This window comes from Leuciscus leuciscus (genome assembly GCF_965113295.1).
Source record: "Leuciscus leuciscus genome assembly, chromosome: 15".
NCBI classification, from domain to species: Eukaryota; Metazoa; Chordata; class Actinopteri; order Cypriniformes; family Leuciscidae; genus Leuciscus; species Leuciscus leuciscus.
The window spans coordinates 32,289,590-32,314,448 of record NC_138739.1 but is presented as its reverse complement, the minus strand read 5'-3'; the positions used below and the strand labels follow the sequence as shown (position 1 = coordinate 32,314,448).

The 24,859-nt window shown below is 41.7% G+C and overlaps 2 protein-coding genes across 3 annotated transcripts in view; one reads left to right on the top strand and one right to left on the bottom strand.

Annotated features, from left to right (window-relative positions):
- The window catches only part of dzank1 (double zinc ribbon and ankyrin repeat domains 1), a 232,988-nt gene that overhangs the window by 50,374 nt on the left and 157,755 nt on the right, over positions 1-24,859 (bottom strand). The window lies entirely within an intron of this gene.
- Positions 1-24,859, top strand: part of LOC309476700 (sialoadhesin-like) — a 45,200-nt gene that overhangs the window by 5,272 nt on the left and 15,069 nt on the right. The window lies entirely within an intron of this gene.

Genomic DNA, 24,859 nt, shown 5'->3' with positions numbered 1-24,859 from the left:
GGACATCGTCGCTGTACTCGGGTCCACCAGACCCTCCAGAGGGTTTCAGGAGTTTCACAATTTGCTCCAGGAGCTAGGTTTGGCGGTGAGGACGCTGACGAGGACAGCGTAGGCCGTAAGGCCTCGGCCTCGAGTGGTCGCTGCCTGACGAGCCCGCGCTCTACAGCCCGGCGCGAGGTTCACCCTCGCCCGCACCCACCTAATCTGTCATTTATTTTTGTTTTGATAATAAATGGAGCCAGCCTCCAAAAGTGAAACCTGTCCTGTGATTTTTGTTTTTATACACTAAATTGTGTTTGTTGTCTTTACATTAGAATAATAATGTTTCATATAATCTAGAATAGATATGGAATAAATAGCATTCAATACAAAATGAGTATCTCTCATATTGAAATCGAGTTTTTATGTGAAAGATTTGCTTTGTTGTGCATTTTAGTCATATTACAAAATAATTTATTGAGGCCAAACTAATAAAATAAAATAACATTATAAACTGTCACTTCACCACGTGACAGCAGCAAGCAGGCTCCTGATTGGTTAACGCGGCGCGAATTGACGCAGAAGTTCAGATTTTTCAACTCGGGCGGCAGACGCGAATTCGCGTCAAACGCGTGAATGCACAAATAGCACTAATAAAATCATTCGCGCGTAACGCGCTTAACGCACCAGACGCTCAATTCGCGCTATTCGCGCGAATGAGGCGTATTCGCGTCTACCGCGCCGCGCTCTACGCCTCATTCGCGCCGCAGGAATTTTTTACGCGCGTAATCGGCCTTTCACACAGGACGCGGTATGCGCGGCGCTTGCCGCTGGGTTTTGCGTTGCCCTTCAGATACAACGCGATTTGCGCTGCGCTATGACGTAGGCGGAGTTTTAAATACTTTTAGCGGGAGCTATTACGTCTGTTGTTCCTCCTTTCGGTCAGCAGCAAACAATGTATCTGTCCCGTTCTACATTTATAATGTTACAAAATATTCTATTTCAGATAAATGCTGTTCTTTTGAACTTTCCATTCATAAAAGAATCCTGAAATAAAAATGTAAATAACGGTTTTCAACAGTGATAATAATCATAAATGTTTCTTGAGCATCAAATCCTCATAAAATACTGATTTGTGAATACAGCTTTCCTGACGATGTCCCTATACGACCTCAAACTTGTATCGTACAGCTCAGGAAATTCCGACACACACAAGACTAGACGTTCATCCATTTTGATTTCCGTCCTTGTTTGGATCCCCCGATTCTATTGGCCGCGCTGGTAATCGTCACAGAGCGCAGCGGCAAAAGTTGAACTATTTTGAACTTTGACCGCGGCGTGCGCGCGAGCTCGCCAATGATGCGCACCGCTGCGCTTGCGCTGTGGTCGACGCAGCAACAAAACGTCCTTGCGCGGCGCAAGCCATTGAGATGAATGGGTTTTATAGCGCAGCGCCGCGCATACCGCGTCCTGTGTGAAGCCGCCTTAACGCGTCTTTGCATTGACTTAACATTGAAATCACTCGCGCCTGACGCGCTATTCGCGTCCGGTGTGAACGCACCAGGGTGTACCGTCGGTGAAGGTGTAAAATCAATGACGATGGAGAAGAATTTTCAATCCAGGGTGTTTATTTTGGTGCAAAAGTGATTCCCAAGCAAAAATATATACAGTAACAAAAACTAAGGCAAAATAAATGTATATATATAAATCCATAAGAGGTTCACATGTATTCTGGCTATGCCAATATCCAGGCCCAAAAATACAAGGAGTGATCCCACACTCCAAACACTCTCCTAAAAATGGCTACCAGGAGCCCTTTTATAGAGTTAGGCTCCTCCCACTTCTGGAACATACCATGTATAAATAAATGATAATTTTAAAGCAAGATAAAACTACACAAATATTTTAAACAAATGATATTAACATGCAACCTATGCATCACACTATTAATTACAAAATGATGTCTCAACATTGCAAAGAAAAATGTCTGAGAAATGATAATTTCCCTGATTTCCCCCTGTGATGTCACTGACAATGAAAGTGCCCTTCCAATTGGGCAATTAGAAGCTTTAAAATGGCAGCCGTCACTGCACATGGGTTTGCCAGTAGGGAGGTGACCCACAATGTGAGTAACAGTATTTTATGTGTATATGTTAGTTTGTTACAGGGGAAATAAACTGTTAACATTTGTAAATGAGTTTGATGTGGTTTCTTTGAATGTTAAATCATATAACAAAACAAAACATTTAGCATTGAGACAAAACAAACAACCAACAAAAGAAAAGAAAATTATATAAAAAAAACATGGAACTAAGCAGAGAGCCTATCACACCACCTAAACACAAAAATAACCACACATCTAGTATACGATGTTATTTTGCCGGCATGTAGATTGTGTGTGTGTATTGGTGTAAACTGTTTATGGGTGTACATGCACTTCAGCAGTCCTTTCAAAATAAAAGTCCTTTTAGTCTTAGGTCACAGGCTCTCTGTGACACAGAGATTGGTAGCTTCAACGGCACTTTAGGGTCCTTTCACACCTACCTTGTTTGGTCCGGATTTTTGGACTTGGTGTGAAACCCCACCACGGTCCGGACCAAACAGACGAAATTTGGTCAGACGAAAAGCGGTAGTCTCGGTCCGGATCAAACTGAACAAAGGTTTGGTTAGTTTCTAGTGTGAAAGCATTTTCTGTATGGTTCGGACTTTCAGACCATTTACATGAAGTTCCGGTGGTTCCTGCGTAGCCTAAACAACTGAAGAAGAATATTTATGTGCAGATCTGTCAGTCCTGCCCACAGCGTTTCTTCCAGCTGATTCACACACACACGTGCGCGCGCACACACACACAGACATATTTGTCCTGCCGGCGACGATAAAATGTTCGCACAACGAGGACATTCATTTGGCGAATTTGAACTAGCCTCGAGTATAGTTGGTGCTGCAGGGAGTAATGCCATAATAATAAAAGTATAGTGGCAACAATATACGTCTGTTCATTCATTTTTGTCAAAGTTACCCGCCGAATTGACAACACGCTGACGTCAGACGCACATCCATTTACAAACCAATCAATGTCAAGATGCAGCCCACATAGATGATGATGACAGGATGCAAGTACGTCATGTAAAGTTCTTTAGTCCGCTCGCATAATTGCAATGTGAAACCAAACCAAAACTAACTGAATGTATACAATGTATCAAAATATGACCTTTGGTTCGGACCTTGGTGCGGACTTTCAGGTGTGAAAACGCCCTAAGATGACCTGCTGTGCAGCATACAAGTGCAAAAAGACGTTCACAAAAGGATGTAGAAAAACTGCCCACAGGTTGTAATTCAAGCCCTATAAATAGTAATTTATATGCACAATTGTCGCTATTCCCGTGTTGTTTTCTCCGAGGCAAGAGTAAAGCTGCTGCTTCTTCAAAAAAAAAAAAAACGATAAAACAGTCAACAGTAGCCTATAAGAAACCTCAGAGCAGCAATAATCACAATTAAGTGTCCAATAGCGACACCATTTGACAGCTTCAAAAGAGCTTTGTGCAGTCTGTTTACCATTACTTATACATTAACCAATCCACCTTATTCCTAAGTCCCATGACGCTTTGCGCGAATTCTGGGTGTAACTTCCTTTTAAGCTGTAAACAATCAGTGAAACGCTCGTTCTATGAACACAATACGTTAAAGTGTCACAATGAGATGACATTAATCTAATCACCTTTCAACCATCGAACATTAAAAGGAAATTTAAAAGTGTAAGCATGAACAAGGTATTTCAACAGACCAAATAACCCCAAAAGCACGAGTCTTTCCACAGCAATAACGGACGGGTTATAAATATATATATATATATATATATATATATATATATATATATATATATATATATATATATAATCTGTATTATGTAACTTATGTTGCCTCAATGAAAAATGTTCATTAACTTCAGCATTACATGATACTATTTCAAAGTGATTTCCGTCATTTTGACAGATTATAAATTGTATTTACCTGTGAAAACAAACCTGGAAAGAGACGTGAGGATTTGATGACAATAACAATAGATTCTTCGTGCATTCCAGTGAAGTATTAATGGAATATATCGTAAATTAAATTCCGGAGAACAGATCACATATGTGCAGTATATGTTGTCCTTTTTCATACTTTTACAGCGGCTTGCAAAGGGAAAAAAGAAAATAATCATGAGGAAAAGAATACAGCGACTGAAAGGAGCTCTTGCCATAGATATTCTTGTAATAACATGTCACGTTAAAATACCAAGTATAACGTTATTCTCATGATGTATGAAAATAAATCATGAAGGAAAATTAACAGCTAACCCAGTCAAACTGATGGATCACCTTTGTTTTTAGGGCAACCTTATGATTTGAAATTATTCGTTTCAGCCTTTTTGACTGGAAGTTCCCCAAACCGGAAGTGCCACCCATAATTCAAAACGTAGTAAGGTCGTCAGGAATAAGGTGGATACAATTTGTATTATGCATTTCCTGAACATGTAGCTTACTTGCTAACTAATCAAACACTTTATTTGAACAAACTACTGATCTATAAAACACAATCGGTCTTCCGACATTTTACTATCGTGTCAACTGATTTTGATATGCGCGAGGGAGAGAGAGCAATACAGCGCTCGTGTTGTTTGAAGATGGTGAGAGTGCGCGCGCGGCCGTGCCACTCTCTCTCTTTCTCTCTCTCTCTCTCTACGAAACACTATTCACCTGAATATTCACCAATTCACAAAAATATAGGTCTTTACCATTCACTATTTAATTAATAGTATCAAACTGTTTTTCTTACCCGTGATGATAGCTCTTCAGTGAAGGCCGACTAGTGTTCTTGTACAGCTTTTTATTCCTTTTGCAAAGAAATTACCGTAGATCTTAAACTACACGGAAGTCCCATAAGTGAATAACTAACACTGGACACTTAAAAATTAAATATTATATTTTAAATGTGTATTTTAACAAGGAGGTAAGCTTCTTCTTCATTCAAAGGGCAAATCATAAAATAAAACACTTCATTACTGCCACCTGCTGTTAGCCTAGACAAACACTCGCCAAGCTCCTCTCCCCAGTATCAAAGCAATTTTTAATAAGCAGGAAAAATTTCCGACTTTAAACAAATACCCATTTAAATGCATAGGGTGTTTGCGTTGTAAGAATGTACAGGGATACTTTAGATTTAAAAACGGTGTCTCGTTAGGCAATGTTTTCTCAGTCAAATCATAAAATTTCCAATTGATTCAACAGAACGCATGAGCTCACCCTAGACAGTATATAAACTGGACACATTGGATTCAACGGAGAAAAGTGAAGTCAATTAGAAGCACTCACTTCCTGATGGCTGAGCGTACTGCGCAGACTCAAACTGAGCTTGACGACGTAGATGTGACGTGAGTAACCCGTCTGTCTTCTAGTAGCTGTGCCAAGAGAAATCTGAATCATTCCCTTCCGAAACTTGCAGAGACGGAGAGCGTGAGTAGGAGGTGTCCATGAGCTAGGAGCAGGAGCAGCTTTTGCTAAGTATTCCAATTAATTATTTTGTCATTTTGCCTCCACGTCCCCCCGATTGCCCGCGAGCTTCTCCTCCTGTCCATACGGTAATCTCTCTACTGTGCGACAGAGAGTCGCGTGGTTATGATGCAATCGTTAGCCTATATTTAAAAAAACTGCTTATACGGGGCCATTAGATACAAGGTAATGGAGCCTTTCATACATTTTCGTGTTTCTTTAGAAATAAATAATGGACAAATGGAGTCTTTAAACGCCTCAGATGTAAAGTTATTCGCTGTCAAAGTGACGCCAAAATGAATGGGAGTCAATGGGATGCTAACAGCAGGTGATGGTCTGCTAATCAATGGCGGCCCCCGGGGAAACTTCAGTTTTTTTCTGAAACATTACCCCCTGAAGGCAGCGTGGTGGCTTCACTGTTTATGACGTCATGAGCTAGCAACAGTCAGAACTGTCAGCAGCAACATCAGTGATGCAGTGATATCACATACAGTAACCTATCAATGACTGCCCTGTTTTCATAATCAGACAAAACAAAAGTAGCCTACAGGTTTAACCCTCTACTGCATGCATTATGATAGACCTATAGAAAAGAATATCTGACTCTTTTTCTTTTCTTAGAATTGAAAAAAAATATTGTTTTAGGGTAGCCTACTTTATATGCTGCCATACGGCAACAACATACAATAGTAGTCATTTAAATTGATTTTCGTTCCATAATACAAAAGTCTTCCTTAACATATGACTAATCAACATTATATCACTAGCATTAATGTTTTTGTTACAGCTTAACAGATTGCAGCTGACCTTGCCGCTTGGCAACACAGACATTTGATCGATTTACCAAAAACAAATTTCATAACTTTTTTGAGTGGTGAATATGTCATCATAACTTACGTGAGGTGATGTTTCCAGTTTTTTTTTTTTTTACTGACGTTTTAGTTTGCTTTCAGCAACTTTCACAACGTCTGTCAAAAAATCTAACCACAGAAAAAAACTGCATGTCATGTGACTTAACCAAAGCACATCATTTGCTAAACTAAGGTCTTCTCATTCCAACAAAAAACACGAGAATGTTTTCTTAAAGAGACAGTGGCAAGGAAATGAAAAGAGTAGGTTGCCATCTGGCCACAACATGCGGTAGAGGGTTACATTTTTTCCCCTCCTTATGCTTAATTTAAGAAGAAACTTTTTCTTTAAATATCCTTTAAGGATGCACTTTAATGAAGTGGTGGCAACTTTATGTTCTGTTTATCTTTAACTTATGAATCTTTATTTATGTTTTAGTGCACACTTTCATATTTTATATTTCAAATGGATGAATTGTAACCACAGTAATTATGCACAACAAAATCAATAAAACTAGTCCCAGACAAAAATGCATGTTTGAGCTGTTTTAAATGAAAGCAACTTGCACTGACACATCTTAAAGGGATAGTTCACTTTGAAATACATTTTTGGTATGTTTTAGCTTACCTCAAGGGCATCCAAGATGTAGGTGTCTTTTTTTTCGCAGTAGTTTCAATTTTTATATTTTTAGGTCAAACCGTTCTTGTCTGTCAGTCATATAATGCAGGTCAATGGTCACCAACTCAAAGAGTATGCACAGAGTCCAAATTAAAACAATTCCCCGTCGTCCAAATTAAACAATTCCCCATCGTAAGTACACATTGATGGCCTAAGACACGAAACGAGCGGTTTGTGTGAGAAAACGAACAGTATTTATATCGTTTTTACCTCTTATACACAGCCATGTCCAAGTGATCTGATCTGACGTGTGCGCATCTAGTGCGCATCAAGGCGACATCTAGTATATATATCTATGCACCAGTCTGCGCACACGTCAGATTGTTAATTTGTTAATTAATTGTTTTAATTTGGACTCTGTGCATGCTCTTTGAGATAATGACCATAGACCTGCGGGACCTATGACTGACAGACAAGAACGGTTTGACCTAAAAATATAAAAATTGAAACTACTGCGGAAAAAAAGACACCTACATCTTGGATGCCCTTGAGGTAAGCTAAAACATACCAAAAATGTATTTCAAAGTGAACTATCCCTTTAAAATATGTCAGTGCCATTGTCTTGTCTCAAGATACACACCAGTAATGTTTTTTTTCTAGGGCACGTTTATAAAAGCTACTTAAATGTCCTAATTGAACTAAGATCTAATCCTGGCTTAATCTAAGCCCTGTCTGTGAAACCAGGCCTTCATTGCTTCATAATCTGTGTTTACCTGATTTATTTATTTTTTGCTTTGTGGTCTACACAAAGAAACAGTAGTATCAGCAGTCAAATAAGCAAAATATAACAAACACTATCTGGACTAGTAAAGTAATAGTTGAAGGTGTAAGCTTCATTTTTTGGGGAAAACGCTACATTCTGGTATACAGCATAATCTCTTTGTAGCCTGGATTTACCTGAACAACATACAAAAACAAAATAACAAAAATCTAAGTTTCTTAGAATTAAGTTCTTAAGACAATTTCTTAAATACTGGTCATAAGATGGTCCTTTAAGGCTTAAGATTGATATTAAGTGATCACTTTTAAAGGGTTAAATTGACCCCAAAATTGTTCCAAACCCATAAGACTTTCGTTCATCTTTGGAACACAAATGAAGATCTTTCTGAGGATTTCTGAGAGATTTTTGTCCATTCATAAAGTTCATAAATAAATCATAAACTAACCCATTTGAATCGAGCGGTTTAGTTCAAATTTTCTGAATAGACTCGATCGCTACGTATGATGAACAGACTTAATTTAGGCTTCTATTCACATATAAACATTCATCAACGCACACAAGTGGTAGTTGTCTAGGCTGTCAATGGAGGGACAGAAATATCTCAGATTTCATCAAAAATAACTTCATTTGTGTTCCGAAGATGTACAAAAGCCTTACGGGTTTGGAACAACATGAGGGTGAGTCAATTACAGAATTTCAATTTTCTTTCAGACTAAACATGGACTAAACTGACCATAACACACAAAATTATGTTAAAAATCATGTTTTGTTGAGTATCCTCCATAGGATGCTTGTAAGATCTGCGTCATGTGTGTCAGGTCTTAAAGTGACGGCAGCCTAATAAACCTGCTGCTGTTTGTGTCATTTATGTTAAACTGTGCAGTGTTTGATTATTCCATTTCTGTATATTTACCTGTTAGACATACCTGGAAATCTGAATGCACCATTTACAAGGTTACATCCCAGATAGCAACATTGTTTCGGCCCGGATCCGGCCCACATCTGGCACTTGTGGAATGCGGATCTGGCCCACATGCAGCGTGGAATGACGGCCCTTGGGTGGCCCTCTCCTGTTTGCCAGATCTGGGCCACAAGCAGGCCATAGCAATGCCACATGTCAGCCAAGAGCAAAGAAATAAACCAGAACTGGACCTTATCTGAGCCACAAAATCTGTGTATATTAAATATGGAGTCATCTCAGCCTTAATAAGCCTGTTAACAAGCAGAATCACTGAAGAAAAGAAGAGAACAGAAAAAGAGACGAGCAGAAACACAAGAACTACAACTGACTTCAGCCACAGTCTAAGATGAAATCAACTGAAGAGAAAAGAAGACATTAAATCTGTGAAGATCTCAGCAGAGGAGGATTAAACAACTCCACAAACAGCATTACCAGCTTCACTTATTACTAACCAGACTGACTTTATTTCTGTCAGACGTCTACAGAAGTTTTATTGAGAATTAACAGAGGTTTAACTCTTTCATTTGAAGTCACCATAAGAGTGACTAGTGTTTCCATTAGTTGGGCTCTTAACTCTTAGTATATCTTAACTCTTAGTATATCTTAACTCTTGTCTTTTTTGGCCGCTGTGACAGTGTGTTTGTCAAACACATTTACAGCAGCAAAGAAAGCTAAAGTGAAATGAGAGCAGGTGATGATGGTTACCTGTTGATGATTTTATAATCATCATGAAATAACCTTTCACTGATGTCTTTGGAATCTAACAATTGTGTTGATCCATTAATATTTTCACATCACAAATCCTGTGTTTCTGCAGCATGAGATTCAGCAATATTATAACTGTCAGTTTAAAGCTTTTAACAAACATGAGATCAAAAATGTAACTTATGCTGACACACACAGATATCAACAATCAGCGTATGAATCTCAACAATGGTGACAATCACAAATATTTAGATAAAAAGAATAATTCACATCACTGAAAAGCTACTAATTCACAACAAAAACAACAGCAAAAAATAAAAGCAAATATTTAGAATCAAACAAAATTATAGGACAATTCAGCTGCATAATTTATTCATGTTGCAATGCATGCTGGGAGTTTTTTTACTATGCTGGTACCCAGCATGCATTGCAGCAAAGTACTTTTGATTGTCACCATTGTTGAGATTCATACGCTGATTGTTGATGTCTGTGTGCGTCATATTAAACTGACTTTTTCGTGCTCATGTTTGATAAAGTCTTCTAACTTATTATGACCGCCGCTAGCGTAGCTAGCCGGTCATATAGGGATTGTCAAAGTTTTTTTTTTTTTTTTTTTTGTCACCTTACTGAATTTTTCGTCAACGATACCAGGGACACCGAAGCACGGGGGAACATGAAATTTGGTGGGCATGTAGCCCCACTAGACTTCTAAGGAAAAATTTCGTTTGGTCCCCGGGGGCCACTCCCCCCCCGCGCTGGGCCCCCCCAAACCCCCAAAAATGCAGTTTTTCCTAAATAACTACCTGAACCGTGGCACCGAGGATGAAGAAATTTTTATGGTATGTTGGTCTACTAGACTTTTACGGAAAAATTTCGTTTGGTCCCCGGGGGCCACTTCCCCCCCCGCGCTGGGGCCCCCTTATATTTTTCGTCAACGATACCAGGGACACCGAAACACCGGGGAACATGAAATTTGGTGGGCATGTAGCCCCACTAGACTTCTAAGGAAAAATTTCGTTTGGTCCCCGGGGGCCACTCCCCCCCCGCGCTGGGCCCCCCCAAACCCCCCAAAATGCAGTTTTTCCTAAATAACTACCTGAACCGTGGCACCGAGGATGAAGAAATTTTTATGGTATGTTGGTCTACTAGACTTTTACGGAAAAATTTCGTTTGGTCCCCGGGGGCCACTTCCCCCCCCGCGCTGGGGCCCCCTTAAATTTTTCGTCAACGATACCAGGGACACCGAAACACCGGGGAACATGAAATTTGGTGGGCATGTAGCCCCACTAGACTTCTAAGGAAAAATTTCGTTTGGTCCCCGGGGGCCACTCCCCCCCCGCGCTGGGCCCCCCCAAACCCAAAAAAATGCAGTTTTTCCTAAATAACTACCTGAACCGTGGCACCGAGGATGAAGAAATTTTTATGGTATGTTGGTCTACTAGACTTTTACGGAAAAATTTCGTTTGGTCCCCGGGGGCCACTTCCCCCCCCGCGCTGGGGCCCCCTTAAATTTTTCGTCAACGATACCAGGGACACCGAAGCACCGGGGAACATGAAATTTGGTGGGCATGTAGCCCCACTAGACTTCTAAGGAAAAATTTTGTTTGGTCCCCGGGGGCCACTCCCCCCCCGCGCTGGGCCCCCCCAAACCCCAAAAAATTCAGTTTTTCCTAAATAACTACCTGAAACGTGGCACCGAGGATGAAAACATTTTTATGGTATGTTCGTCTACTAGACTTTTACGAAAAAATTTCGTTTGGTCCCCGGGGGCCACTCCCCCCCCCCGCGCTGGGGCCCCCGTAAATTTTTCGTCAACGATACCAGGGACACCGAAGCACCGGGGAACATGAAATTTGGTGGGCATGTAGCCCCACTAGACTTCTACGGAAAAATTTCGTTTGGTCCCCGGGGGCCACTCCCCCCCCGCGCTGGGCCCCCCCAAAACCAAAAAAATGCAGTTTTTCCTAAATAACTACCTGAACCGTGGCACCGAGGATGAAGAAATTTTTATGGTATGTTGGTCTACTAGACTTTTACGGAAAAATTTCGTTTGGTCCCCGGGGGCCACTTCCCCCCCCGCGCTGGGGCCCCCGTAAATTTTTCGTCAACGATACCAGGGACACCGAAGCACCGGGGAACATGAAATTTGGTGGGCATGTAGCCCCACTAGACTTCTACGGAAAAATTTCGTTTGGTCCCCGGGGGCCACCCCCCCCCCCCGCGCTGGGCCCCCCCAAACCCCAAAAAATGCAGTTTTTCCTAAATAACTACCTGAACCGTGGCACAGAGGATGAAGACATTTTTATGGTATGTTGCTCTTAAGGGCCCACATCAACCTAGCCCATAATCACTCATTTGTGATTTGCGCCCCTCCCATAAAAAATGAAAATGCAATATTATTCTGCTTTAATCGCCCCTATCTTCAGTGGAGATGTTCAGAACTGCACCATATTTCATGTGTATGATTAACTTGACATCCTCTGGGGGTATCCTCTGCTAAGTTTTGTAGAATTTCATCCATGGGGGGGTATAAAATAAATTCATTTATGTGCACATTTAGTGACTGTACACTCATCGGCCTGTAGATGGTGCTGTTGAGCGAAGGGTTGCTGGTTTAGGATGATACTGTCACACACACACATGCAGGAATACAAACAAACGCAAGCATGCACACACACTGACATCCACACGCACAGACACACACCCATACACACACAAACAAATCCACATGCACAGACACACACACACAAACACACACGCGCACACATGTACGCACACATACATACACACACACACACACACACACACACACATACACGCACAGACACACACACACACACACACACACACACACACACACACACACACACACACACACACACACACACACACACACAGACACACACATACACAAACACACACACATACACACACACACACACACACACACACACACACACACACACACACACACACACACACACACACACACACACACACACACACACAGACAGACATGCACATACTATTACTTTTTTTAGGTATATACATAAACACGCAATACAGCCAAATTACTCCACGTCATTTATTTTTGTGGAAAGCCAGTGCAGGCCTGAGCGGCGGTCATATTTTGTACCGCGATGCGGTACATCTAGTTGATATTATATTGTTGAATCTCATGCTGCAGAAACACAGGGTTTGTGATGTGACATTATTAATGGATCAACACAATTGTTACATTCCAAAGACATCAGTGAAAAAGGTTATTTCATGATGATTATAAAATCATCAACAGGTAACCATCATCTGATCTCGTTTCACTTTAGCTTTCTTTGCTACTGCAAATGTGTTCAACAAACACACTGTCACAGCAGCCAAATGAGATATAAGATATATTAAGAGTCAAGAGCCCAACTAATGGAAACACTAATCACTCTTATGGTGACTTTAAATGAAACACATTAGAGTTAAACCCATTAATTCTCAATAAAACTTTTGTAGACGTCTGACAGAAATAAAGTCAGTCTGGTTAGTAATAAGTGAAGCTGGTAATGCTGTTTGTGGAGTTGTTTAATCCTCCTCTGCTGAGATCTTCACAGATTGAATGTCTTCTTTTCTCTTCAGTTGATTTCATCTTAGACTGTGGCTGAAGTCAGTTGTAGTTCTTGTGTTTCTGCTCGTCTCTTTTTCTGTTCTCTTCTTTCCTTCAGTGATTCTGCTTGTTAACAGGCTTATTAAGGCTGAGATGACTCCATATTTAATATACACAGATTTTGTGGCTCAGATAAGGTCCAGTTCTGGTTTATTTCTTTGCTCTTGGCTGACATGTGGCATTGTTATGGCCTGCTTGTGGCCCAGATCTGGCAAACAGGAGAGGGCCACCCAAGGGCCGTCATTCCACGCTGCATGTGGGCCAGATCCGCATTCCACAAGTGCCAGATGTGGGCCGGATCCTGGCCGAAACAATGTTGCTATCTGGGATGGGTCCAAAACAGGCCAAAACATTTTTACCTTTTTTTTTTTTTTTTTTTTTTTTAGCTACTATTACGGGGTTGTGTGGTGGTGACAAACGAACGACGAAGATGAAGAGTAACAGCGGTAGCAATCCAACACACACAACTATGACATTAACATAATCCTAACATATTCATCAACATAACCATTAACAAGACCCGATCACAAACACAAAATGAACTGAACTTACAGTAAATAGTGAGAGGATAATGAGACACCTGAACACAATGACACACACCTGAACTGAGTAATGAATCAAATTAACAACCATGACGACAAACTATCTAAGGTGAAAACACAAACAGAGTCCATGTGGTGAAAACTAAGAATAAACATAACCAGATATCCCTGACAAGTGCTTAGTAAAAAGATGCCATTAATCAAATATTTAAAATATATAGTATTTATGTTGTTTATGAAATTCAATGTGTAAGTATTGCAATATGAAAATATATAAAAAACTTTAATGTTAATTACAGAAAAGCTTGAAATGAATTAGTTCATATTTTGTATTGATTGACGGCACTATTGCAATATCTTTAATAATTCTTGAGTTACAGGTACAGTATGCAAACTTTGGGAAAAAAATGTAAAGTACTTTTTCCCATTCTTGAACTCTCACCGTTGGCGTATACCGTATAATGCAACAAGGCTGGCTTAAGTCAACAGATTTTAATAAAATATCTACCTATGTCTAAATATCAGAAACTTAGATCTGTTTATGACAAAGGAAGATTATTTTAGGTTGTAAAATGTCATGTGCTGCGAAAAATGTATGTTTATGAATTAATAGTTTCATCACATGATGTGAATTAACTTGTTTTGAAAATGGTGTAAAGGTTTTCAAATCCATATGAAATCAACAAACTCTTTTTTTTTTTATATAAATTTGAAACGTGTTTTGTCAAGTTGTCATTTGGGAAACGTAAAGCCTAAAAGTGAACTTGAAGCTATAAAACATGAAGATGCTCATGTAGTGGATAGTTAACTGTCGCTGGCTGCCCAATGTAAAAACTGATTTTCCTGCTAAGTTGAGATAAAACTCACCCTGCAATAAAGCAATAAAACGCACCCTGGACAGAAGATCTCAAAGAAAGAGCACAGGACATTGTCTTGTCCAAACTTATCTCCATGTTTATATCTGCATCCCCCCTCTCCCTCCTCAAGCCACTAAAAGTTCACTGAGATTGTCTATATATCACATATATATCTTGCGAATCTATTGTTTTTCATTTTCATGTTTGGTATCATTTTAAATGTCTTGGTAAAATGGTTGGCAAACGATTGGTAAAATGGTCTTAATTTCATTGCAGTCATTGGTATAATGAGAAAGATTGAGAACTAGGAAGAAAGATAGAAGAACTCAGGGGTATTTGTGTGTGTGTTTTATTTGTGTGTGTGTAATACAAAACACAGTCTTTGAACCGTTGACCATCCTTAATGATGTCATTGTGTGAGGAACTGTTTGGAGTATTGCAACAGCTATTTCTTAAAAACATTGCGTCAGGCATATTTATCATATTTTTTTTACTTTATACTTGCTAGGAAATGAATTGAAATTGAAACTTTGTAGACATAAGAAAAGTACATTTTATAAAAGAAAAAGTACCAATTAATGACATTGTGTCAGAACACAACAAAAAGTGTAATACAAATTGTATACACTATTTGATTTTGGTAGGGAACACTGGAAACTAGTGTCTTTTAGCTTAATCTTTGGTTTTAAGGGAAATTAAATATTCTCGGGATCCCCACTGACCCCTGAAGTTATGACTTCTGAAGACCTTAAGACGAGTACAGTTAAATATCCACTCAAGACAACTTTACTTATGCTGCGTCATGGACGACAGAGGCTTATGTGTGCTGATTTTCTAAAAGATACACTGTAAACCCTAACGCTCAAAATAATTAATTGGTTGAGTAGGGCCAACTTAAATTATACAAATTAGTTCAATCAAATTAACTTTTATTTAGAACTTTCTTTTCTTTTGAGTTCACAAAACTTACACATTTTAATTATGTTGAATTGTTTTGAGTTCTATGAACTTGTTTCTTTTAATTTAGACAAACTTAAATTTAACTGAAACTGGGCTGGATCTCTATTCCCCAGCATGCTTTGCCATGACACTTAAAAGGGAGAGTAAATGCTAAAATTGTTTTGTACCAGATTAATGTTAAGTGGGAGATTTAGTAATATTTAATGTTTTGTTTTGCTATAGTTTAGAAAAGTTTCTGGTATTTTTGTTTTTGGGGGATTACCACCATTGTGACGAGTGGAGCATGAGCTTGGTTTGAGAACAGTGAATTAACCCTTTAGAACCTGAAGCTAATCGTCCCCTTGGAATTATAAGGTTCCCTTTCAAGGCAGAACTTCGACATTACGGATGTCGTATATGGGAACTCCTCCCCTACTCCACTTCTGCTGAAATCTTATGGCTAACGCCAACTGACAGCTGGCCAATTGACGCAAATATGCAAATACTGACAAGCCCGCTGGCAGTATAAATGCAGGTGTCGCGTCAATTTCGTCAGAATCTCTCTCTTCACGCTCAAATCGTGTGCTAACTGAAATATTAACCATACAACCTACTATCGATTTCGCCGTCGTTGAAGGTGCACGGAAGATACGAAGGATTACTGTCTTCAGCATCCGATGGCGACCACGTGCAACTTGTGCTCAGGCCCCATTGTGCCTCCGGACACGCACCTGTTCTGCGTCGCGTGTATGGGACTGGCTCACGCTGAGGCAGCCCTATCGGACGGCATGTCGTGCGAGAACTGCGCGGACCTGCCGATGCGAGCTCTCAAAGCCAGACGGGACGAGGCTCGCGCAGCAGCGGGGATCGGGCTCACCGCCGCCAGAGAGCCGCTGGTGAGCCCCCCCAACCGAAGGGACAGGGAACGGGAAGCGGTGAGCTTCCCCGACGCCACCTTTCGCGCCCCTCTCGAAGTCGCTGACTTCGTTTCCTTCGGGGCCAATGAAGAGGGTGACTCGATGTCCCTGTCAGCGTCAGAGAAGGACTGGGGATCCGAGCACACCCGGTCGGAGCAGGAGAATCCGGCGGACCTCCAGGAGGAGCTCCTTAGGATCCTATCCATGGCCGTCGACGAGCTCGACCTCTCATGGAACGCTCCGGACGAGCCGTCCAAGAGTAAGCTCGACACGTGGTTCCTCCTTCTTGGGCTGCACCCCAGTCGGCGCGCACCCTCGCTTCTACGCAGGCCATGTAGAGGCTCACGGATACCTGCACATGCCCCCCGTCGAAGAAACCGTCGCCGCGCACCTTTGCCTTGCACCCTACACTGTGTCACTCGCCCTGCCCTCAAGCAGCGCAGGATCACGGTTCATAACTATAAGCCCACCTCGTGGGCGCGAGGTGTTCACCCCCACTCACAATCCTCCGGCAGCGCCGGTGACCTCAGCGGCGATGACCGCAGGTTTAGAAACGCGACCACTGAGTCATTTTCTAGCCGCGTGGGAAGCTATTCCGGGCATTTCGCCGTGGGTGTTAAACATAATTCGCCACGGGTATACACTTCAGTTCAAACACAGACCACCCCGCTTCCGCGGCGTGATCCCGTCATTAACTTTGCCCCAAAACGCTCACATTCTGAGGCAGGACGTTTGCAGCTTACTAGAGAAGGGAGCGATAGAACCGGTTCCCCCGAGCGAACGGGAAAACGGCTTCTACAGTCGCTACTTCGTAGTGCCGAAGAAAGGAGGAGGTCTCCGCCCAATCCTGGACCTGAGACCCGTGAACAGAGCGCTGCACAAGCGAGCTTTCAAAATGACGACATTGAAGCAGATCCTGACGCAAGTTCGCCCCGGGGACTGGTTCGCTTCAGTGGACTTAAAGGACGCGTACTTTCATATCCAGATAGTGAAGCGTCACAGACGTTTCCAGAGATTCGCGTTCGAGGATGCGACGTACCAATACTCGGTACTCCCGTTTGGACTGGCCCTGGCCCCCTGCACGTTCTCGAAATGTGTAGATGCGGCGCTTCCCCCCTCAGATCGAGCGGAATGCGCATCCTAAACTACCTGGACGACTGGTTGATTCTCGCCCACTTGAAGGAGATGTTAATCGGCCATGTGGAAGCTCTGCTTTGCCACTTGAGGACGCTTGGAATGCGGGTAAACGTACAGAAAAGTGTATTCACTCCGAGTCAGACCGCTACATTTCTGGGGGTGTGTTTGGACTCGGTAACGATGCGAGCCCGCCTCTCCACGGAGCGGGTAGAGGCTCTAAGATCATCTCTGGGTCTCTTCAGGCCAGGCAAGCCCGTCCCGCTGAAGGTTTTTCAGAGACTATTGGGACGGATGCCGGCGGCTTCCTCGGTGTGTCACCTGGGTCTGCTGCATATGAGACCGCTTCAACTCTGGCTAAAAGCTCGTGTCCCCCCGGGAGCGTGGTCCTCCGGCCACAAGCGCATCATGGTTACCCACAGCTGCATTCATGCTCTGGCGCCATGGAGAAACCCGGGGTTATTCAGCTCAGGAGTCCACTTGGGCGCTGTGACACGACGCATAGAGGTTTTGACGGATGCGTCGACCTCAGGTTGGGGAGCGGTCTGCTTGGGCGAGCCCGCTTCGGGTCAGTGGTCGGAGCCGGAGAGGGGATGGCATATAAATCGCCTGGAGCTAAAGGCGGTCTCCCTAGCCCTCGAAGCCTTCAAACCCCTGTTGTTACAACGGCATGTGCTGATTCGGACCGACAACACATCCGTGGTTTCATACATAAATCGTCAGGGAGGTGTTCATTCCAGAGCCCTTTTCAAGCAGGCAGAGACTCTCCTGCTATGGGCGGACAGGCACTTTCTCTCCGTAAGAGCAGCGCACATCCCCGATGTTCTGAACCGCGGGGCGGATATGCTGTCGAGGAACGGGATTCCACAAGGAGAGTGGAGGCTTCACCCAGGGACGGTTCAGCTGATCTGGAACCGTTTCGGCAGAGCGGAGGTCGACCTCTTTGCCACGGACGAGAACACGCACTGTCAGGCGTTCTTCTCGCTGACTCGCTCCCCGCTGGGGGGAGACGCGCTGTCTTCGCGCTGGCCGGAAGCCAGACTCTATGCCTTTCCTCCGGTGAAAACTCTGCCCACAGTTTTGTGCAAAATCAGGGAGGAGAAAGCGTCAGTGACCCTCGTAGCTCCCAACTGGCCGAACCAGCCGTGGTTAGCAGACATCAGGGAGCTGCTGGTGGGACAGCCTTGGGAGATTCCTCTCAGGAGGGATCTGTTGTCTCAGGCGAGCGGCACGATCTGGCATCCCAACCCCGCGTTGTGGAACCTCCATGTGTGGCCGCTACAGGGTCGCTGAGCGGGCAAGACACGCTGCATTCGCGAGCTCTAAACACCATTGCAGAGGCGCGAGCCCCGTCTACCAGACGTTTGTATGCCTTGAAATGGGGAGTTTTCTCTAAATGGTGCAGGGATATCGACATCGACCCGGGGAACTGTTCCGTGTCGGATGTTCTGTGCTTCCTTCAGTACAGGATGGATAAGTTGCCGTCCACTCTGAAGGTTTACGTGGCCGCCATCGCCGCGTTTCATTCCCTGGTCGGCGGACAGTCTATCGGTAGACACGCGTCAGTGATCAGCTTCCTCAGGGGAGCTAGGAGATTATGCCCGGCGCGACCGCCGTCGGTGCCGCCGTGGGACCTGGCTCTGGTTTTGAAGGCTTTGTCTCTTCCACCATTTGAGCCCCTAGCTTCGATCGCCATAAAGGAGCTTTCCATCAAAACAGCTCTACTTCTTGCTCTCGCGTCCGTGAAGCGGGTCGGGGATCTACATGCATTCTCGGTAAGCGTCGACTGCATTCGCTTTGGAACGGGAGACTGTAGTGTTACTCTCAGACCGAGACCAGGTTATGTCCCTAAATCGCTCAATACTCCCTTTAGGGCGCAGATTGTTACCTTGCCTGCCTTATCTACGCTCAGTGCGACGGCTCACGTCAGCCTCGCAGGATTCTGACGCTCAAAGTTCCGTTTGCCCAGTCAGAGCGCTGCGGGAGTACATTAATCGCTCGGCCGCTTTTAGACAATCGGGCCAGCTGTTCGTGTGCTTTGGCAGGTGTAACAGGGGACGGGGGGTCTCGAAGCAGAGGCTCGCTCACTGGATCGTGGACGCTATCGTTTTGGCTTATGATAGCCTAGGGCAGGAATGCCCTCTTAACATCAGAGCCCATTCGACGAGGGTGGTTGCCTCTTCGTGGGCCTGGACCAAGGGTATGTCTATTCAGGATTTATGCCTTGTGGCTGGCTGGTCGTCTCAGAACACGTTTGCCAGATTTTACAGGTTGGACACCCTCTGTAGCGTCTCAAGTACTTTCGGTGAGTTAAAGCCCATGTTGCAGGTTAACCACCACTGTCGATTAATGGGTACATAAATCACTAAAGATATGTATATCATTTTAAAAATGTCTCAAAAATGGTCTTAAAGACCAGTTTTTTACGTTTTTGGTATTAACGTTTTTTTTTTTCTCGCAATTCGGTGATGACGTCACGTTGGGGAGAAGTGGAGGAAAGGTAGCCTCAGCCTGTATTAGAACTATGGAGATTGAGTGGAGAGTTGGTGAAGTGTCCTGGTGAGTTGCTATCATTTAGCAACGCAGCAATGAGCACTGGAGCTAGTCTACGAGCAGCAGTGCACAATAACGACACACATATACACACACACATATATATATATATATATATATATATATATATATATATATATATATATCAGTGATGCGCGGGTTGATCCGAAATGAGCGGGTGCCTGCGGTCACCCGCGGTTACCCGCGGTTACGAGTCATCCAAAAATATTTTTAATGATATTCGGGTCGCGGTCGGTCGGGTCGTTTGAAATAAAGATGCCAATTAAACCTTTGTAATTTATATAGTAGTATAGAGAGCATAAGCGGAGTGGAGCGGTGAGAATCTTCGCTCATCGCTCACGGAACTGTCCACCCCTCCGCTCCCCCGCTCATCAGGCCGCTCCGCTCATTATCGCTCGATCAGCGCTCAACGCAGTTTGATCCGCGCTCCACTCAAATCGCCCCCCGCTCGCTCCAAAAAGGGGAAAAAAAATCTACATGTAGCCTATATCACTGTAGCTTAGACCACAGCCTTACCTCCTAAAGAACTAATGAGCAACAACAACATTTTTCAAATAGAAATGTTTTATTTCAAATGACAAATTAGGCCTATGTAAGAAGGAATATAGCCTACACAAAGTCCTGTAAAATTAAACGAATAAATGGGCCTAATAATATGAATAACAATTATATAAACAAAAATATAGCCTACATAAAAATTTTACTATTAGGCCAGAATTTTGATAAGTTAACTTTTGTGCAACGCGCACGATTAAAATTTAAATGGGCTTATATCCATTGTACACACAAACTGCTGTAAAATAAAACGAATAAATGGGCCTAATAATATAAATATGAATAACAATTATATAAACAAAAATATAGCCTACATAAAAAATTTACTATTAGGCCAGAATTTTGATAAGTTAACTTTTGTGCAACGCGCACGATTAAAATTTAAATGGGCTTATATCCATTGTACACACAAACTGCTGTAAAATAAAACGAATAAATGGGCCTAATAATATAAATAAAATTTATATAAACAAAAATATAAAATAAATATACATAAACGTTTTAAAAGTAGGCCTAGGCTAAATTAACTATTAGGACAACATTCTTATAACTGAACTTGTGCGCAGCGCGCAGGATTAAAATTTAAATGGGCTTGTATCAATTGTTTGCATTTTACGCTGTATTTAATTTAGGCTACACTTTAAGTTACCGTATTCAATTTGCTAACCTTTTGCTTTCTTCCCAGCGTGTTCACATATCACACTGCATGTTTTCGAGAGATGTGTCTTTTTAGATTCCAAAATTAATCTTTAGGCCTACTGACTGAAACGATGTCGTTTTCTTCTACCACATAATAGTTAGTTTTACACCTGTATGACTTCTTATTTTCCTTTTTGAAGTAGCCTACTTTTTGAACTCCATTATTGAGCCGAGTTTTGACTGAAAATAGAATCCATCTTGCAGTCATCAACAATAGACTGAGTCAGGCTTGACTGAGCATGCTTCAGAATCTTGGTGTGCGCGGAGCGAAATTGGAGCGGGAAATAGGGCGACGCTCCATCCTTTTAAAAATGCCGCTCTGCGTTCTGTCCAAGATCCGCCCGCTTGCTCCCGCTCCACTCCGCTCACATGCAATTTTCTATGAAATACATAGGCCTACACTTTATTGGCTGAATAACTGGCGCGAAGATGACGCACAAGCTCAGTCTGCAGGTAGAGATGGAGGCGGCAAGAGAAAAGGTGAAGACTGGGGAGTGGAAGCTCCGCAAATACACAAACAGAAAGAGCAAAGTTGCCGAAATAATGAAAGATAATGACCAAAGTGCTGGCTTTGTCATGTGTATTTCTTGCTATGCATTTACTAGCCTACTTTTAAAAAATGCGGGTCAGGAAGCGGGTCGGGTACAATATTTTCTTTCTTTTTTTTTGCGGTCCGAGTTGCGGGCGGGTTAGTTGAAAACGTCGGTCGGGTCCGGGTTGTTTATACATTGACCCGCGCATCACTGATATATATATATATATAATTTATTTTTTTACTGTCATTGAATAGCACCGAGTGAAACATCTACATTTTCTTTATATAGTGGCAGTGATCATGACGTTAGTTCAGATAACCGCTAACCTTTGTCATAGTATCGTAGTACTGGTAAACTTTGTCTTTGTCATCTAGAAATAGAAGGCATCATGCTAGCTATATGGGCGTTTCTAAGCATTTATCTCTTCCTCCGGTGAAAATGTTGTTGCAAACGTAGCCGCCGCGTGTCTGTCGCTGTGTTTGGCAGGTGCTTGTGTGGGCAGTGCCGTCCCATGGAAACTGCGTTGGAAAGCTTGTGCTGTGGGGAAGTGAGTGCGTTTTGGTCGCTGGTCGAGGAGCTCACCCCGCGACCAGATGTCAATCTACCTACTATATATTTCTATCTATTTATCTATCTAGCTGCTAGCTATCTATGCTAACGTTAACGTTATGCTATATGGCTGTCTGCCTATCTCTCTCTATACTAGCCTATCTATATCTATCTATCTGTCTGTCTATCTATATATATATCTAGTCTATCTATCTACATCTATGTATTTATCTATTTATCTATTTATCTATAATCTGCGCTATCTGAATACTCTCGTCTACCACTCGTCTCTAGTCGCTCTCAATGCGGGCTTTGGTAAATTCTCTCCCCAACGTGACGTAATGCAATGCATTGTGGGGGAAAGGAGAATCGTTGCAAACCGCTGTAAGAGTACCTACTTTTTCGTATTATATTCCGTTTTGTGATACCCAACAACATAAAATACAATGGATAACAGTTTAAATGTTTATTACCAACAAGCAAACTGGACAAATTCGTTGAAAAATTTACCCTGCAACACGGCCTTTAAGTTCCTCTGCACAATAACGGTATCTACTCTGCGCTTTAGCTCATGAGTTGTTCTGTTTGTTTGAATGTGTATGCTTAGTGCACTGTCACCGCTGTGCGTTGGCTTGTTCTCTTAACTGTTGTTGCCCTGACTGTTATCAGTGCAACCTTTTCTAAATAAAAAGTTCCAAAATGTACACAATTTAAAAAACAACATCACATAATGTAAAGAAGTGGTCAAAGAATAAGAATATGTGAATAACTAAATTTTGACAAAAATGTCAGATAGAACCTTATAATTCCAAGGGGACAAATTGGTGATTTTCACATAATTAGTTTTTTGACTGTAAAATTCTAAAACAATGTGTGCTCTTCAAGTGTAAGGTGTCATCTTTTTCAGAAAAAAGATGGCTTTCAATAAATTTCAGTTATTGGCCATTAGTGTGTGTGTGTGTGTGTGTGTGGTGAGTTTGTAAATATAATTTAAATAGACAAAAATAATAGAAACGTGAATAAATGTACAGATTTTTATTTAGAAAAAATCTTTTAAAAAAAAAATCACGAACAAAAGAAACTAACACTTTAAAGTGGAAAATCTAATTATAATGCATATATAGTCTACAAGTCTTTTTTGTGACACTGGGTTGCACGGTTTTCATTTAGGATACTTTTTCATACATGCACGCATACAACTTACATAAAGTACATAACGTTACATGCGCACGCCATGAATACATCATGCTGGTGTGTGTCGGTGGACAAAATACTGTTTGAATATCTTTGGATAAATAAGATTTAAGACAACTAAGCACAGTTTTTGCTTTAAAATTGTAACGTTTTTATCAGATGTATGTAAAATATGTAAAATAACAGCTTCGGTAAAATGTATGCAAAATCATTTCTGGGTCATTTTATGGCAACGTCCATTTTCTGTTCCTAGCCTTTACAGAAATATCACACTTGAAAAACACTTCAGGGTTACAATTTCTTCACATTTTAAAATAAAACAAAATGTTATGTGAACAATTATGTTGTCTTGAGCCATCTATGTGGCAATATTTGATTTTTAATATTTGAAAGTAGTGGTTCCCTGGAGTTGTGTCACTGTTACCGTTAAACAAAGATCTAATATTTTAAAATAAAAATCATACTGATGATATCACTCGACTTTCTTCTTCCAAATTCATGAATGTCTATGAAGAAAGGCCCCTGGTCTCTTTTCAGTTATCAAAAATCTTCTCATTTATCTCATGATTTCATATGAAGCTTTAGTTGAACTCACTGGTATGACCTACTTTACTGTTAGGGAGTTGTACAAAAATTATAAAAAATAAACTAGAATACTAATGGAATAAACAACTTAATTTAGTTAGACCATGATTGACAAAATGTGGTATTTTTCATGAAAATTGTCACTGGTGTTACTGTCACTGGTGTCTCTTTTCTTATGGGAGAACCCCAGTGACACCGGTGACCCCCATTTATAGATAAACTTTATTCGAAGCTATTCATTTAGATTGTATACCAAATGTGACAATTTAGTCTCATCTACTTAGTTGAAGAATAATGATCTTTGGTCTTATGTGTGCTATTGGTGATTCATTGTGTCATTGGTGTCACTGTCTTTTTCTGTCACGTTAAATAAAATGTCACATGTGATATGATAATAATTTTACATCCATTTAATTCTGATGCACTCAACGTTAAGATTTAAAGGATTGCATCATTGCTTGATTTTAACAGGTTTTTCAAATATTTTCATTGTTATAGCAAATACATGGTAGCGCATGATGAACTAACATCATTCAAGCATACTTTTAACAAACCTGATTAAAATAAATAAAACATAATCTCCTTATTTGTTGCACTATTATTATTTTCTGTAACTCTGACTACATGTGCTGAAAAAAAATAGAAATAACATTTCATAAAAACCTTTAATATAGCCAAGGAAGTAAGCTAACACAAGTGTCA